The following is a 15,341-nucleotide window of genomic DNA, read 5'->3' on the forward strand; positions in this document are numbered from 1 at the left end:
ATAATTTTTATTTATAAATATATTATAAGTTGAATTTATTTGTCTAATTCTTATGTTTATATATAATTTGATTTCTCTTATAAAAATGTTGACTCCACCACTTAATTACATATTTTTAATTAAAATAGTCTTTTGTCACTTAAAAATTTAAACTTTATATATCAATTAAAATAAATATAATTTTAATATTTTACAATATAAAAGTGATATGTGCTTAAATGAAGTGACAAACACAATAAAATTTCTTTTACTTTAACAAATTTAAGATAAAAGTTTTTATTTTTAAAAACATGATCTACAATCATGAGTATGCACACATAAATATATTTAAGCTATATAAGATGAAAATTTTATTTTTAAGAATGAACAAATAAAATTTGTAAAGAAAATGTAAGAAAAAAAAAATAAGGTGGAAGATATTTTTATAAATAAACAACTTATTATTAGAAATTATAAAATGCATACTATTTTAAATATGACAGATCAAACACTCAATAAGAAATAATTTCAGTATAACTAATCCTATCATAACTTATCACAAGATAACTTATCCCAGCATAACTTATCCCGACATAACTTATCCCAATATAACTAATCCCAGCTTAACTTGTCCGCAAACCAAACGACCCCTTAGATACTAAGCATTTCAATAATCCAATACGAGCTCATATCAAGAGTATTGTTGGTTAATTCAGTATCTTTTTATCTAGTTATCTCCAATTTGTTCATCAAATTTAAACTAGAATCTGACAAACAAAATAATAAAGCATAAAACTTTAATGAAAAAAACAATAACTGTTTGATTAAATGGAAAGTAGAAGAAGAGGAGAAGAAAATTATTGTTATTTTTTCATAGCAAAGTGTAGAAAATAGAAAGAGAAACAAAATAATTTGAGGGAATTTTTTTAAAATAAACAACATAAATCCCAACACTTTGCTACTTAATTACCCTCTCTCCCAACTTTTATATTAATTACATGATATGCCGGATATGATATATTATTTAACCACCCGATACATAAGCATATGATGCATTACTAACCAATTAGTTGGAGATAAAAATGGGAGAAACAGTAAAAGTGCCTACAATTGAGGAATTAACACACTCAATTTAAGATTTTTTCCAATTAATTACATAAAATCCTCAACAACTTCATTATTTGAAATTTGAATAATCAAATCAATCTTCATTAATCATAATCTTTCAAAACTAATTTCTTCTCCAATCGTTCATTCCCTGTTCATCATAACATATCTCATTACCTGCGTTCAGAAAAAAATTGAACATACTACAAAAATCTGATGTATCAGACGAATCTCATATCATATATATATATATATATATATATATATGTATGTATGTATCAGGAAGAGAATTTAAAACTTAATTTCTTTATATTCATGTATCAGAATAAGAAATATATATTGAATGTATCATAAATCATTGATTACCTCTGTCAGAAATAGTTTTATATATCAAAATGCATGTAATATCTCTATTAAAAAAATATCTATGTATCAGAAATAATATTTACAGTTTCGTTTGTTTTATTGTACATTATGATACATAAATAGAATGTATATGGATGAAATTTATCAATCTGATACATAAAAATCATACCTTTAGCAATGAGTCTCTTTTCACAACTTTTATTTTCTTTTTGCAACATCAACAACAGACTTATGAAGAAGTACGTTAATGGAGGTTGTTTGTGAAAATTTTCTGGCGGCCAATGGCCATGACACACATACTACAACTTTTTTTGGGTCTCTTTTCACAACTTTTCATTTTCTCTTTACAACATCAACAACAGACTTATGAAGAAGTACGTTAATGGAGGTTGTTTGTGAAAATTTTCCCGCGGCCAATGGCCCTAACACAGATACAAAGACTTTTTTTTTTTTTTGCTTATTTTTGGAATTTTGTCAATGAGAGTTAATTGCAGATGAATTTATTGCTAACTTTTATTACGTACCTAATGATTAATGATTTAATAGCCATGTTTTCTAAGAAAAATAGAATTTTCCTTATTTGCAACAATGTCAACGTGATTTAGGGTTTAAAAATAGTAGTTGTGTGTAATGTATCAGATAAAAAACTTGTTTAGAGATTTAGAAGGGATTTTTGTAATTAGTTTAGTGGGATGAGATTTTAAGTAATATAGGATACTTAAGGTATTGTTTTATGTAATTTATTCAATTTTTTAATTCATCAAGTTAATGTATGTGTTGAAATATTTGTATTACTAAGGAAAAAAATTTAGAAGTAGCAAATTTAAGCTCATAATTAGGAGATTCATTGCAACCGTCATAATTAACAGAAGTAGCAACTTGTATTTTGTATTTTAGACCTCTTTTAACCCTAAAATACATATACAACTCTTTCACCGTTCCTTTTTTAAATCAAGTCAGTTGAAATAAATAAGAAAGTATTAGGCGCTAAAATTACACCGACAATTAAAGTTGAATATTCCTTTTCCATAACTGATTCCTATTAATCGTATACTACTTCATTTTCAATAGTTAAATTCAAATTCAAAAGTTAAATATGTTTCTTTCCTTCACGATCTTCAAATTTTGAAAATAAAGCGTATTTTCTGATTCAGGTATTGAATTTGTATCTTGATTATGTATATGTATTCCACCAAATTAAATTGACTTATTCATTTTTTTTTATCAAAATCGAATTTACCACATTAAATAGTTTTCGATTCAAAGTGTCTTTTGAATATTTGATTGAACTCGATTATTTGATCGAACATGATTTTGATCGAATTAATCGAGTTGTCATTTGATAGAACTCATTCTTTGCTCCATAATAAATTAACAATATTAATTTTGGAAGTTTTCTTGCCATGAATATGGAATCACGCAACACATATACAACAAAAAAGGACATAAATTATATTACATATATCTATAATCTATAATCTATAATCTATAATCTATAATCTATAATCTATATCTATAATATATTAAAAGTGTAAAGGACCTTAGAAATATTCTTTGAACTTTTTGCCCTTCATTAAAAGTCTTTGTTTTAGACAAAATCATCTTTTTACTATTTTTCCTAATATTTAAGAGTTGAAAATTAATTAAATATATATATGGTAAAACCTTTCCTTATTAGAAGTCACTAAAATTAATGATTTTTCCTGATATTTAAGTATTGAAAATTAATTATTATATATGTGCTTACACTAAAATATATGTTTCTGTTTACATTATTATTTTAAAATACAAAGAATCTTTGAAAAGTGAGTTGAACTTTTTACACTTCACTAAAAATCTCCACAATAGACAAAATCATTCAATTATTAATAATCAAACGTTACTCATACAAGACATGTGCGGTTACACTAGTATATCCAAAATATGTAAAAACACATATATTTCCCATATGTATATATATTTATATATGGTACATTAATCTCTATCGCAACAAAAGACAACTATATGCATATACATATCAAGATATACAAAATAAAAATTTGACAATATAAAAATACATCAAATACATCTGTTACACTCTAAAAAGTGGGAAAATGCTCTATTTTCACCTTAAACTATACGCGAAAAAGTTGAGACACACCCAAACTTTAGGAGGGTTCTATTACCCCCTGGACTAATTAAAATCATATTTTTGACAACCTTAGTGCCTATATGTCACATACGTGGCACACACGTATGCCTACGTAAATCCTTCATCGGTCCTAAGCCGGGGGTCTATCGAAAACAATCTCTCTACTTTATCTGAGGTAGTGGTATGGTCTGCGTACACTCTACCCTCCCCAGACCCCACTATGTGGGAATACATTGGGTATATTGTTGTTATTGTTATTGTATACATACACACACACACACATAGAAGACATAAAATCTTTATACAAAAAGGAACAACTCTATACATATACATAAAGTATTCAAAATATACAAAATAAATATCTTACAATGTAAAAGTACAATAAATAAATACGGCACACTATAATGAACACAAAACAGTCCAAGTACAAACAAACATTGTACGAAAAATACATCTGAATCTATATATGTATAAATAAAATACCGTAGACATGTAATTTTGTCCCTCCCAAACATCACTGTCAAATTCACTCCATTTACCGTATCGTTACCATACACACTCACCCATTTAATACTTCCACCACAAGAATCCAAATAACAAATCCAATAAATTTATAACAACTTTGGACACCTCACCCTAACAAAAATAACAACCACTACCCTTCCTACCTCACCACTTACCCCACGTTCCTCCTACTCTCTACTCCTTATGATGTTTTGGGGTCATGTCTTTTAATGGCTTCACACCTCACACACAATGAGGGGGCCTCACAATATATCCTCATAGATATATTTTACATACAAATGGACTAAAATAATACACATACACTCACTCTCACAAATACAATGCATACGCACACAGTCACTGGAAAAGGCATACACACAATCATCGGAAAATACACATACTTACACAGACAGAGAAACGGGAGAAAGTAACAGTGGGAGCAAATTATTTGAAAATAAAATAGCGTAAATCGAAAAATGGAGAGATGGAAGAAAGGAGATCAAGAGAGGAGAGACATAGATAAAATTAGAGAGAGAGAAAATAGGCGAAGGCTGACTGTTTCAGTGAGTTTTTACCAAAAAATATTGTTGTTTCACCAACTAAACCCATATTCTCTGGTTCTCATCACTGTCGGAGCTCGCCCAAACTCCGACAGGCCGAAAATAGCAAACCCCCATTGCTATTCCTTAGCCCGATACGCCGCTGTCTAATTTTGGTGAAATCCACCAAAAATGAATGAATAGGATCGATTTACACGAAATCTGGTACGGTTATTTGTCGAGTCGCGATTTTTTATTTGGTTTAGCGAAAAAATAGAGCAAAAGGGTATATTGAGGTTTTGCCATATTGTCAGATCTGTTCGGTTGTACTTCTTGACTCGAGTTGGTTTGTTCACTTGTTGAGGCTGATTCGAGTTTCCTGTTGTGGACTCCATCTCATTTAATTGAGTAATACTTGAATGAAAACAACACTAAGGTCCATTCTTCATCTCATTCTCGATTTATCTTAATTGTTTGACACTTTGTGTGGTAAATTTATTGGTGTGTGAATTTTATTTTTGTCGATTTTGATATGTTTTAATCATTGTAAGTGATTGTTAATATTGATTATTTAAATTTAATAATTGAATGATTTAAACTCAGTTGGTAATAAGTAGGAGGGGAATTAAAAATTGATAAAGGTGAATATTGAAAATTTTGATTCATAATGCAAGTGGTTTCAGTAATTGGTTGTTTGCTATTAATTTACACCCTATAGTATCATGTTCTAGGCCGAGAATCGATAGGCAAATCTTAGGTTAGGGATAGGCTAATTTAGGACTTGTGAAATATTAAATATTTGAAATATTTTCTGAATGGTTTGGCTTATTGCATTTGGATCAGTTGTATTCATTTGGCTGGGTAATGCCCCGAGGTTATTTGTATTATTTCATTTGGGGAATGCCCTGACAGATTTGTACTCGAAGATGGTGTGTGAACAAGGATTGAGGCACCTGGTGGAGCGTAATTTAGGATTAATGTAAGTTAACATGGGTTTGCATTTTATTTTGGGTCTTTAGTAAATTGGACTGGACATGGTTTTTTTGAGTTTTGAATTGTTTGGTTGTTTTTTTTTGTGTGCTTTGTTGGTTTATACATTCCATAGTGCCATATTAATCGATATAGTTCATGGAGTAACCGTGGTCGAACCACGGGATCAAGGGGTGCCTAACACCTTCCCCCGATCAACAAAATTCCCTATCCGGAATCTCTGTTCACGGATCAGTTTTGAAAGAGTCAACAAATTATTTTAAAAAAAGATTTTCAAAGATGAATTGGCATACCGGATTATGCCAAGTGGTGACTCTGAATTTCGATTATTAAAAGTCCTTTTCAGAATAAATTGTTTTCTTTTGTCACTTAATAATAAACCCTTTTCAAACTTAAAATGGATCTTTTTGGTTAAAAAAAAGGGTGTGAAAACTCTGGCGACTCTAGTGAAAATTTTTAGAATTCGAACTTTATTTTGAGTTGTATCGGCTTAGTGCGACACTATAGGTGTATAAACACCTTGTTTGTGTTATCGTTCGTGTTATTATTTTATCATTGTTGAATGTCTACGTGCTATGTGCTTACGATTTTACTCTTATGTGTTACCGCTTTATATCTGTTATCATTTGCATAACTCATGTCTTTTCTTTCGCAACAAGTCCTGTAGTACATGCTGTTTACATGACCTCTAGTTGATTCATCCTTATTTTAGGAAGGGAATCTATCGGCTAGTATGGAGTACATGGAAAGCAATCGCAACCACTATCGACCATATGCTCCCTGAATAGCCTTGTTAGTGGACCCCAACCTAGGTCAGCCTTTAAGTCATGTTTATCTGCATCATATTGAGACCTAGCAAGACTCACTTGGTCCTTTATAGGGGACTCACCTCTAAAGCATCCTTACATGCTAATTGTTACATCTTAGAGGGTAATAGAGTCATTTGACAGACTGATTTAGGAAATCGTGTGTTTATGCTAGAAAGAGTTTGAAAAAAATAAAAAAAAAGAGAAAAATAAAAATTGAGTAAAAAAAAAAGAATTTCATAGTTTTTATGGCTTTTGCTTTCCATAATCCCAAAAAAAAAAGATTTCCTTTTACCCTTTGCACTCATTTTCTCAAAAAACAGAAATATAAAAAAAGATTTACCCTTTATTTTTCTTCGGCACACATTCATAAATTGAAAATGTCAAAAAGATTCTATTTGCATTTGTAGCAGCTTTATAATTTTTGTAAAAGAAAGTTCCAAAAAGATTTTTGTTTTAAGTGTTTGTACCTTTTATATAATGAAAATGTCAAAAAAAAATTTCCTACGTCTTTATGTTTTCTATGTCGGAAAATTTAAAAAAATATAAGAAATTAGGGCTTTAGTTTAGAGAACCTTCGTCTAAAAAATACAAAAAGATTTTTCTTTCCTAGTCGTAGGTGTCATTTTTCTATGAAGCTTCATTGTGAAAACTCAAAAAAAAAGAGACTTTATTGACGTTTTTCATTGTCTATTTTGGTCGTGTCCCTCAAGTCGTAGTCCAGTTTACTAGTGTTTAATTGTTCGATTTGAACGAAATACGCATACCTGATTCTCGTCTTTCAGAGCGGGATATGTAGGCAACCCTCGGTGGATCCGGTAATCTTTTTATTTTGATCTTTGTCTTAGTCCTAGCCTAGGGTTTTTCTCCTCTTAGTCTAGTGTTGTTAGTTGGTCCTAGACAAATAGGATGATTTCACTTAGTGATACCATTCGGTGAATTTGAGTTATAAATTGATTTGTCCCTTCGACACATGTCCGTGTCAAAATCCCAAGGATTAGGAATCTCTTGCTCTCTTATCAAATTTTTGAGTCAATATCCTATGTGTTATTACAGAATGGATCTGTCCACAAGGTTTAGAGTCCTGATGGTTTTCAAGGTGCCCAAAAAGTTAATCAAGTGGTGGGGTATATTTAACTATTCTGAACAACATAAGTTAACAAAGAAGTTAGTCACTCTTACTTCCTTCCTAGACATCACGCCCCGCCCAGATCTTATCGAGGTTATATTAACTTTCTGGGGTTTAAAGTGTTTGGTGTTTAGGTTTGGAAATTGTGAAATGATGCCTACTCTGGCAAAAATATCTGGTTTATTTGAATTCCCTTACATTAACAAAGAGATGATTCGAGCGCGACTTCATTCTCCCACTCAGTTTCTTCATGATTATGGATTGAAGGTTAATAACCACCTATGATGCCTTAACCAATCTTAGGTCTCTTTTGATTACCTGTATGCTCGGTTTGGGCCTTCTGACAATTTCGATTGCTTTTGGGATGAAGTTTATACAGCTAAGAAGAATTGGGAGAAACGCCGTCTTGAAGTCTTCACCCTCGCCTTGTTGAGCACTTTAGTTTTTCCACTAAAAGAAAGGCAAGTTAATACTCCTTTGCAGTCTGTAGTGATGGCCTTATTTAATGGAAAAAAAAAATAAGTTCACTATCGTACCTATGATCTTAACAGAAATATATAAGGCATTGACTGAAGTAAAAGGGGGGATGCAATTTTTCGAGGAAAGTAACCTGATATTGCAACTTTGGATGATGGAGCACTTATATGCTTCTTCTTTGATTAAGTCAGATGTGCTCACCCGTTGTTTGCCCAGTTGAGTGAACACCATGGAACAGAGAATGCGCCTTGATAAATTCTCACTGCCCGTGGGAGTCAATGCTTGGATTCATTTTTTTGAATCAAGAATCGATGACAACATCCTGTGGACCTATTTGTGGCTCCATCCGAAAAAATCTTGGTTGATGTAAAATGCAACTTCTTTTAGTTTTTACAGGCCTTAATTGCACTTGACCATACAATCTAAGTAGAGTGATGTGTCAATTGGGTAGATTACAAGATGTTCCACCAATATTAGATCTTCTAAAGGATGCGGAGTACTTTAAGGATCAAGCCTTGGGGGAAAGCAAATATGAGAAATTCTGGCGTAGCGCGATAAAGCTTGGTGTAGATACCCTCGTAGAAGGTTTGGATATGTAATACCCCATAAAAGTCTTAGCTTATTCCAGCTTCCAGTTGCATGCATAAGGGGTCCAAAGCTTAGAAATTAATCGAAGTGTTGAGACTTCGTCATTTCCAAGATCCCTAAGCTTCAATGATTTTATTTTTGACCTTCCCGACTCAAAATATCAATTTTTGAGTTGATTCATGACCGGGGATGTTAAAAGTACATCTCGGGTGAGTTTTATAATTTTTGGACGAGCGTAAAGGTATGTTTGGAAAACCAAAATAGTAGCACCATCAGGGAAGTCCCATGTCGCCTGCCTTAGTCCGCCGCTCTAAAGCGGGCATCGCCCGATCTAGTTCCTTACTTAGAAGTGGGCATTTCCTGGGTTAGCCTGCCGGTCTAGAGCCTGCGCTGCCCGGTCTCTGTTTTGTCCAGCTTTTGCTCTTATCAATTTAAGGGTATTTGGGTCATTTTCGTTCACTCAATTGGTCTATAACACGAGATTGAGGATCCCAAAGAGCATTATTTTCTCTTTTAATCACAAATTCTCTCAAAAAAAGCCTCTCTTTCCTCAAGAACAAATCCTAACTCTTTCACAAGTAATCAAGTAATTCTAGCTTCAAATCTTAAGAAATTCCCAAGAATCTTCACAAATTCATCTAGTGAGGTATGTGTGATGTTCATCCATGGGCGCCTTTCACTCATGGAGTCCAAAAACCCTTTTTGGTTTTGAATTATGAGTTATACTTGTGTAAGTTGAACTATCTCTATGAATCACTTGTTAATTCAACTTCAAGTTATGATTATAAGTGCTTTCAAGTGGAATGAGTCATATCATGTTTTGAATGTTGCAATTCTCATGTCATGTTCAATGGATTTTGGATTAATCCCTAAGTTATGAATTTAACCATGTAATCCTATTATTTTTTTTTATGTCTAAGACATTCCCCTACTCAAGTTATAATTTTTACATGTTTGATGAAATGCCATGTTGGGTCTTTGAACCATGATCACATATTATAGTATTTCCAAGTTTAATACATAATATTTATAATTATTTAGTGCTGGTGGGTTATGAACACCCAATACCTAGTTATTTTACATAATTTTAGTATCACAACTGTGGAAGGATATCAGAGAAATCTTATTAGGTGTACTCTCTAAGAGGCAGGGACACGTGCCAAAAGCTTCTTCACAAATATTTAAGTGTCCTTGTAGGATATGTTACAAAGTTTTAGTGGGAGAGTGAGAACTTCACAGAAAAGTCCATCTCAGCAGGGTCGTCATGTGGTGCAGCAGTTTAAAGGGGTATTTCCTATCTTTTATTTAGTTCGAGCCCTTTTTTCTGTTATTGTATTGTTGTGTCTTTGTAGGTCGGTGTCAAGTTTGTTTCAACTTTGGAATTTTCATTATAAGTGTTACGTATGTTGTTCTATTGGTCTTGAGTGTTGTTTAATTTTTACGTGATTAGTATCAAGGTTGTCTTAATATCGGAGTCAATTTTCGTTATTTCTTCTAATGAAGAATCTAGTGATGTTGCATTGTTCATTCTTTTGTTTGTTTTTCGTCATTAAAAAAATCAAATATCAGAAAAACCAAAAATCATCAACTCTGCGGTATTTATTCATACTTCCCTAACTATGTAAGATCTGATTCATGTACAACATGATCGTAGGTAACCTACTATTAGGTTCGATCTAATCATTTTGTTTCACTATTATTTTTTTCCTCAAGTTCCCCCTTCTAAAGAAAGCAAAAGCCATAAAGAGAAATAAGAAGAAAGAAAATAGTGATAGAAGAAAGGAGAAATTTAGAACAGGGAGGGAAGAAAAGAGAAAAGGAATAGATCAACGAGAGAAAACAAACGATGGGATAAGGGAAAGATCGGGATGATGTTAAAATGTCCTCATTACCCTTAAAGGTAGGTAGAAATGTGCATGAATCAAGGACAAACATACAATGTGAGTTTTATACTTGTTGTGTGACCTAATCCTAATGGGTTTTGTCTTTGAGTAGCATGTTCTTTCACATAAAAGTGGTTGGTTTGTAGCACTCTGGTTAGTCATCCTTGCTTTACCAGATCAAAAGAAAAGTTTTCCATATCCAATAAATAGGTAGAAAATCCATTCATTGACCCAAACCAGAGTCCTCGGGAATAAGGTTCAGAACATAATCAGGAGATATTGAGACTCAAACAAAATCTGGCAGAGATGCACCGAGCATAGGCCAGTGGCATGCCCCTTCCTCCATGCTCAGATGATTTTGGCAACCCTTCCAATTACCCGCTAGTGTGCCCTTGGAAGTTCTGCAACAAGGGTCCATTGCCCATTTAGCACCACCTGGGGCATCTGTGTTCGTGGCTTTGCCATTGCCTGAATCTCCTACTTATGTTATTCGTCCAAAAATCAAGTTCCCTCGATCTACTAGTGAGCCAGTGTTAAAGGTTTCGAATGATTAGTATTATGCCTCGGAGCCTACTTTGTAGATGAATGATCCATATGGGTTCAATCAGCCACTTGCATTTCCACTCGATACAGAGAAGCCTATTGCGACAGATGAACAGGAGAGCATGACACAGAAATTAAAGAGTTTAGAACAGGCCATGAGGAACTTACAGGGACTTGAGGGGTTATAAAAGTGTCTCATATAAAGATCTACGCATGTGTCCATTTGTTAATCTTCCTCTTGGCTTTAAGATACCAAAGTTTGAGATGTATGATGGACACAGTGATCTGGTGACACATCTGAGGCATTATTGTAACCAATTAAGAGGAGCTGGTGGTAAACAAGAATTGTTCATTGTAAAAAACCTAATGTTTTGTACCATTTTAATGTTCAATTAAATTTTTAATTTATTTTAGGCATTTTAAATTTATCTTATTCTTTGAGGTTTGTTAAAAATTTTGAGAACTACAAAAAAAAAAAAGAAAACCACATTTTAAATAAGTTTTTATTTTATTGTTTATTTATTTTTATTTTTTAGAAAAAAAATAAAATTTCTAAATTATATTTGTTTTCTTCTTTCAACTTTTAATAAAGAATGTTGTGATATTAATTTTTCTTAATCATATTCCTAAGACTAGTTATTAGCTTATATTATATTTTATTAGTTTTTAATATTTTTTATTTTATTAATAATAATAAGAAAAATAATAATAATAAAAAAAAACCAAAAAAAAATAAAAAGAAACCTAAACTACCCAAACTACCCCACAAGTCCCACTTTCACAAAACTTCTCCCCCATTATCTGCCAATCTTCCTGTAACACAAACACACACACACACGATATAACACACTATATATATTTAAAAAGATGAAAAAGGGGGGGGGGGGGGGGGGGGGAGAAACAACTCAAAAACGAAAAGCAAAGGGAGAAAAGAGAAACCAAAAAAAAAAAGAAACAAAAAGGAACAGATGGAAACAAAAGGAGAAAAAGAATTGAAAAAAAATAAAGAGGCAAAGAATCAAGAAAAAAAAAGGGTGTTTTCCAAAGGATTCATAGGTTGCAGTTCGACTTTGGTTCCTATTCGAGTTTCCGAAAAAGGCATCCTGGCATTTATTTATTTACACCATAGAGGTTCGTATTCTATTCGGGTTCTATACTCTCAGGTTTCGTGTAAGTTTGAAGATTCGAATGTCAATCCTTATTTTAATTATTTGGAATCTAAAACTTCGGATGTGATATTATTATATTCATGGTCTGGTTTCTACGGTGTTTAGATGGTTCCTTAATTTGCTTTATGATTTAGTGTCATTCTTCCCTCTCTACCCTATTCACTTTAAATGAGTTTGAGTAGCAGTACATAAGTAGGGGAATGGATTGCATGAAACTAGGGTATAAACAATGTAAATATTGGTTCATGGATTATATAGAATTAGCATGATAAATAGGTGGATTGTTCCAAAACCATATTTAGCATCCTGATTATCTAATGACGAAATAGTGACTTAAGATTCAAGTATCATATGCATGCATGCATTCATGCAAAGCTTATGTGAAAGTTCTTTTTTAGGCCATGTATCGATAACACAATATGAGAGTAACAAGAATGAGATTTTGGGAGAGTTTACAAGGAAGAGGGGAAAAGTTTGCTTCCAAAATTTCAGTCTTTGTCCATTGATTCCAAACAACTTCTGTCATATACTTTGGCTAAAATTTTCATTGCGAAAGAGATCTGACACGACAGTTTTGTTATTTATTCCTTATACAAGTATATACTATGTTATTGCATACGTTCTTATAAGTTAGAATCATCAAGATAAATTGTTTTACACCTTGATATCATTCCCGTTGAGATTATTATATTGTATAAGTTTCGAAATTATCATGAAGCATGCTTTCTCAAGCTGGGTTTATTTTATTTTATCATCAATTGATTTACGTGGATGATTGATAAGAGTTTCTTTCACCGTCTTTTAATTGACATGCTTAGATGGGGTTTTCATTTACTGGTTTAATGTAATGAATATTGTTATATCTATCTAGTTAGTTGTGAATGCAACTCTTTAACTAAATGTTAGCTTCAATTCCTATTTTATTTTCTCACTTGATCTCTCGGATTAATTGATATGTTTGAAATAAGATTGTTGTCAGTTATAGATTTAGTTCAAAAATCAAAAGGCCCATGTGTTGTTGGTTCAAATATTATTCCTTTTTGTACTAATTTTTTTTTGCCTTATCGATTTAATGTGAAGTTGTGTGAGATGATTTAAGAATTTACTCCAGATTCACCGTCATCGATAAAAAAAGAGAGAGGGAAAACCTATTTATAAGGGAGTGGTTTCATAAAAGAACGAGTTAGGTTCTTAATCTCAAATAAATTAAGTTTTAACATACAAGAGAAATTAACGATGAAGTTGGAAAGCCCTGCCACCGGCTATTCGTTATAATAAAATTTATCGTACCATTTGAAGCCGATCTAATTGGGTTGGATAGATTCTAAACATGTCAGGTGCTTATCTAGATTGAAAAAAAAAATGAGAACGATCCGTTAATGCCCCAAAGGCTCGAGAAATATATCAAAATTTGTGGTATGATCGGAAAGTACTGCTACCGGCAAGCCACACATTAATATAATTACAAAAATATCTTTAAAAGAATTTAAAAGCGGGATAGAAGTCACTTTTGGGCCAACAAATATTATATACGCAAAAAGATAATTTTAAGCCAGACGTAAGTCATTAAAACGACCGTGCTAGAATCACGGGACTCGAGGGGTGCCTAACACCTTCCCCTCGATTAACAGAATTCCTTATCCCGATTTCTAGTTCGTAGACCAAAGAAAATAAAGAGTTATTTTCTTTTGAATAGGGATTCAATGAGGTGACTTGGAACACCCAAACTCAATTCCAAGTGGCGACTCTATAAATAAAATAATCCCTTTTCAAAACGTCACTTTAATTGGAAAAAATGTTTTCTCTAAAACCAACTCCCTAGCGGGGTCGGATGCGGTGAAAAATGGGGGTGTGACAGATGGCGACTCTGCTGGGGATATAACTAGAATTCGAGCTTTTATATTGACTTAATTGGATTTATTTAATTTTGATATTGTATATTGTTGGCCTAAATGTGCTCTTTGCCTACATGTTTATCGCTTTGATATTGTTTGAATTGCAATATAAACTGTCTTCTCTCGCGCACCCATCTGAGTCTTCTGAGATACTGTGTATTCGGAGATGCGGTATACGCTCCCGAGCTTGAGATACCAGAGATGCGGCAACGCTCCTGGGAAGGATTCTTTAGTCACCCATGATTTAGGACGGAAAAGGACCAACAGTGAGGCCAGAATGCCCTGCTACCGGTAAAGCTGTCCCTTGCCGACTTGAGTTGTTCGCTCATTTCATAGACAGTCTAGATACCTAACTCCACCAAGTTAAACCTAACATAACTGGAACTTAGACATGGCTATCCCTAATAGACTTCGTTTTATTTGTATCACGTGTATTTTTGACTTAGTGGGGCTCGACCCTGGGGTCGGGTCCGTCTAGGTCAGGTGTCACCTTTTGAGACCATCATGTACATTTTATGTGCTACTTGTTGCATTATAAGAAATGCCATATCGAATGTTGACCGGCTTTTAAGTGAATTAATTGATCTGAAAAAGGGGTTAAATAAAATTTTTTTAAGGATTTATTTCAGAAAATATATAATATTTTACATAGAACCTTTTTTTGTAAAGATTAAGTCGTTTTAACGTCGTGGTCTCGTTATGTCCGTTTTCTTTGGTTTTAAAATCTTTCTTAGGAATATCATAGAGCCTATTTTGTTAAACACTTTTTTTTAAATAATTGGGTCCACTATTTTGTTTTAATAATTTAATTATTTCTGATATGTCTGGTTCAAATGTCATCAAATTATTGTCTCTACTCTAGGATGTTTTAGAAGACTTGGATACTTCCTGTTTTGTCAGTTATTATTTTCTCATGCTCACTTTGAAATCTTATTCCGTGTCGTTCCGTCAACTTCTTTCGAAAATTATTCTTTATCCTGCTTTAGGATGTTTAGAATAGAATTCTTATTTGCCATCTTTATCCTATAGGGCAATATGAACTCAGTCGGAAGGAGTGACAAGAGGCCGAGGGATGATAAAGTACCCCATTTCATGGTGTTAGATAAAGTTCCAAAGTTATTGCGGACATGGTATAACAATATGACTATGGACAGGGAGAAGAATATAAACACTTGGGATTTTTAAGGAGTCTGTTGAATGTTGAACCCACGAAGAGACATGATAGAATCTTTGGT

The sequence above is a fragment of the Capsicum annuum genome, chromosome 12 (assembly GCF_002878395.1).
Source record: "Capsicum annuum cultivar UCD-10X-F1 chromosome 12, UCD10Xv1.1, whole genome shotgun sequence".
In the NCBI taxonomy this organism is placed as follows: Eukaryota; Viridiplantae; Streptophyta; class Magnoliopsida; order Solanales; family Solanaceae; genus Capsicum; species Capsicum annuum.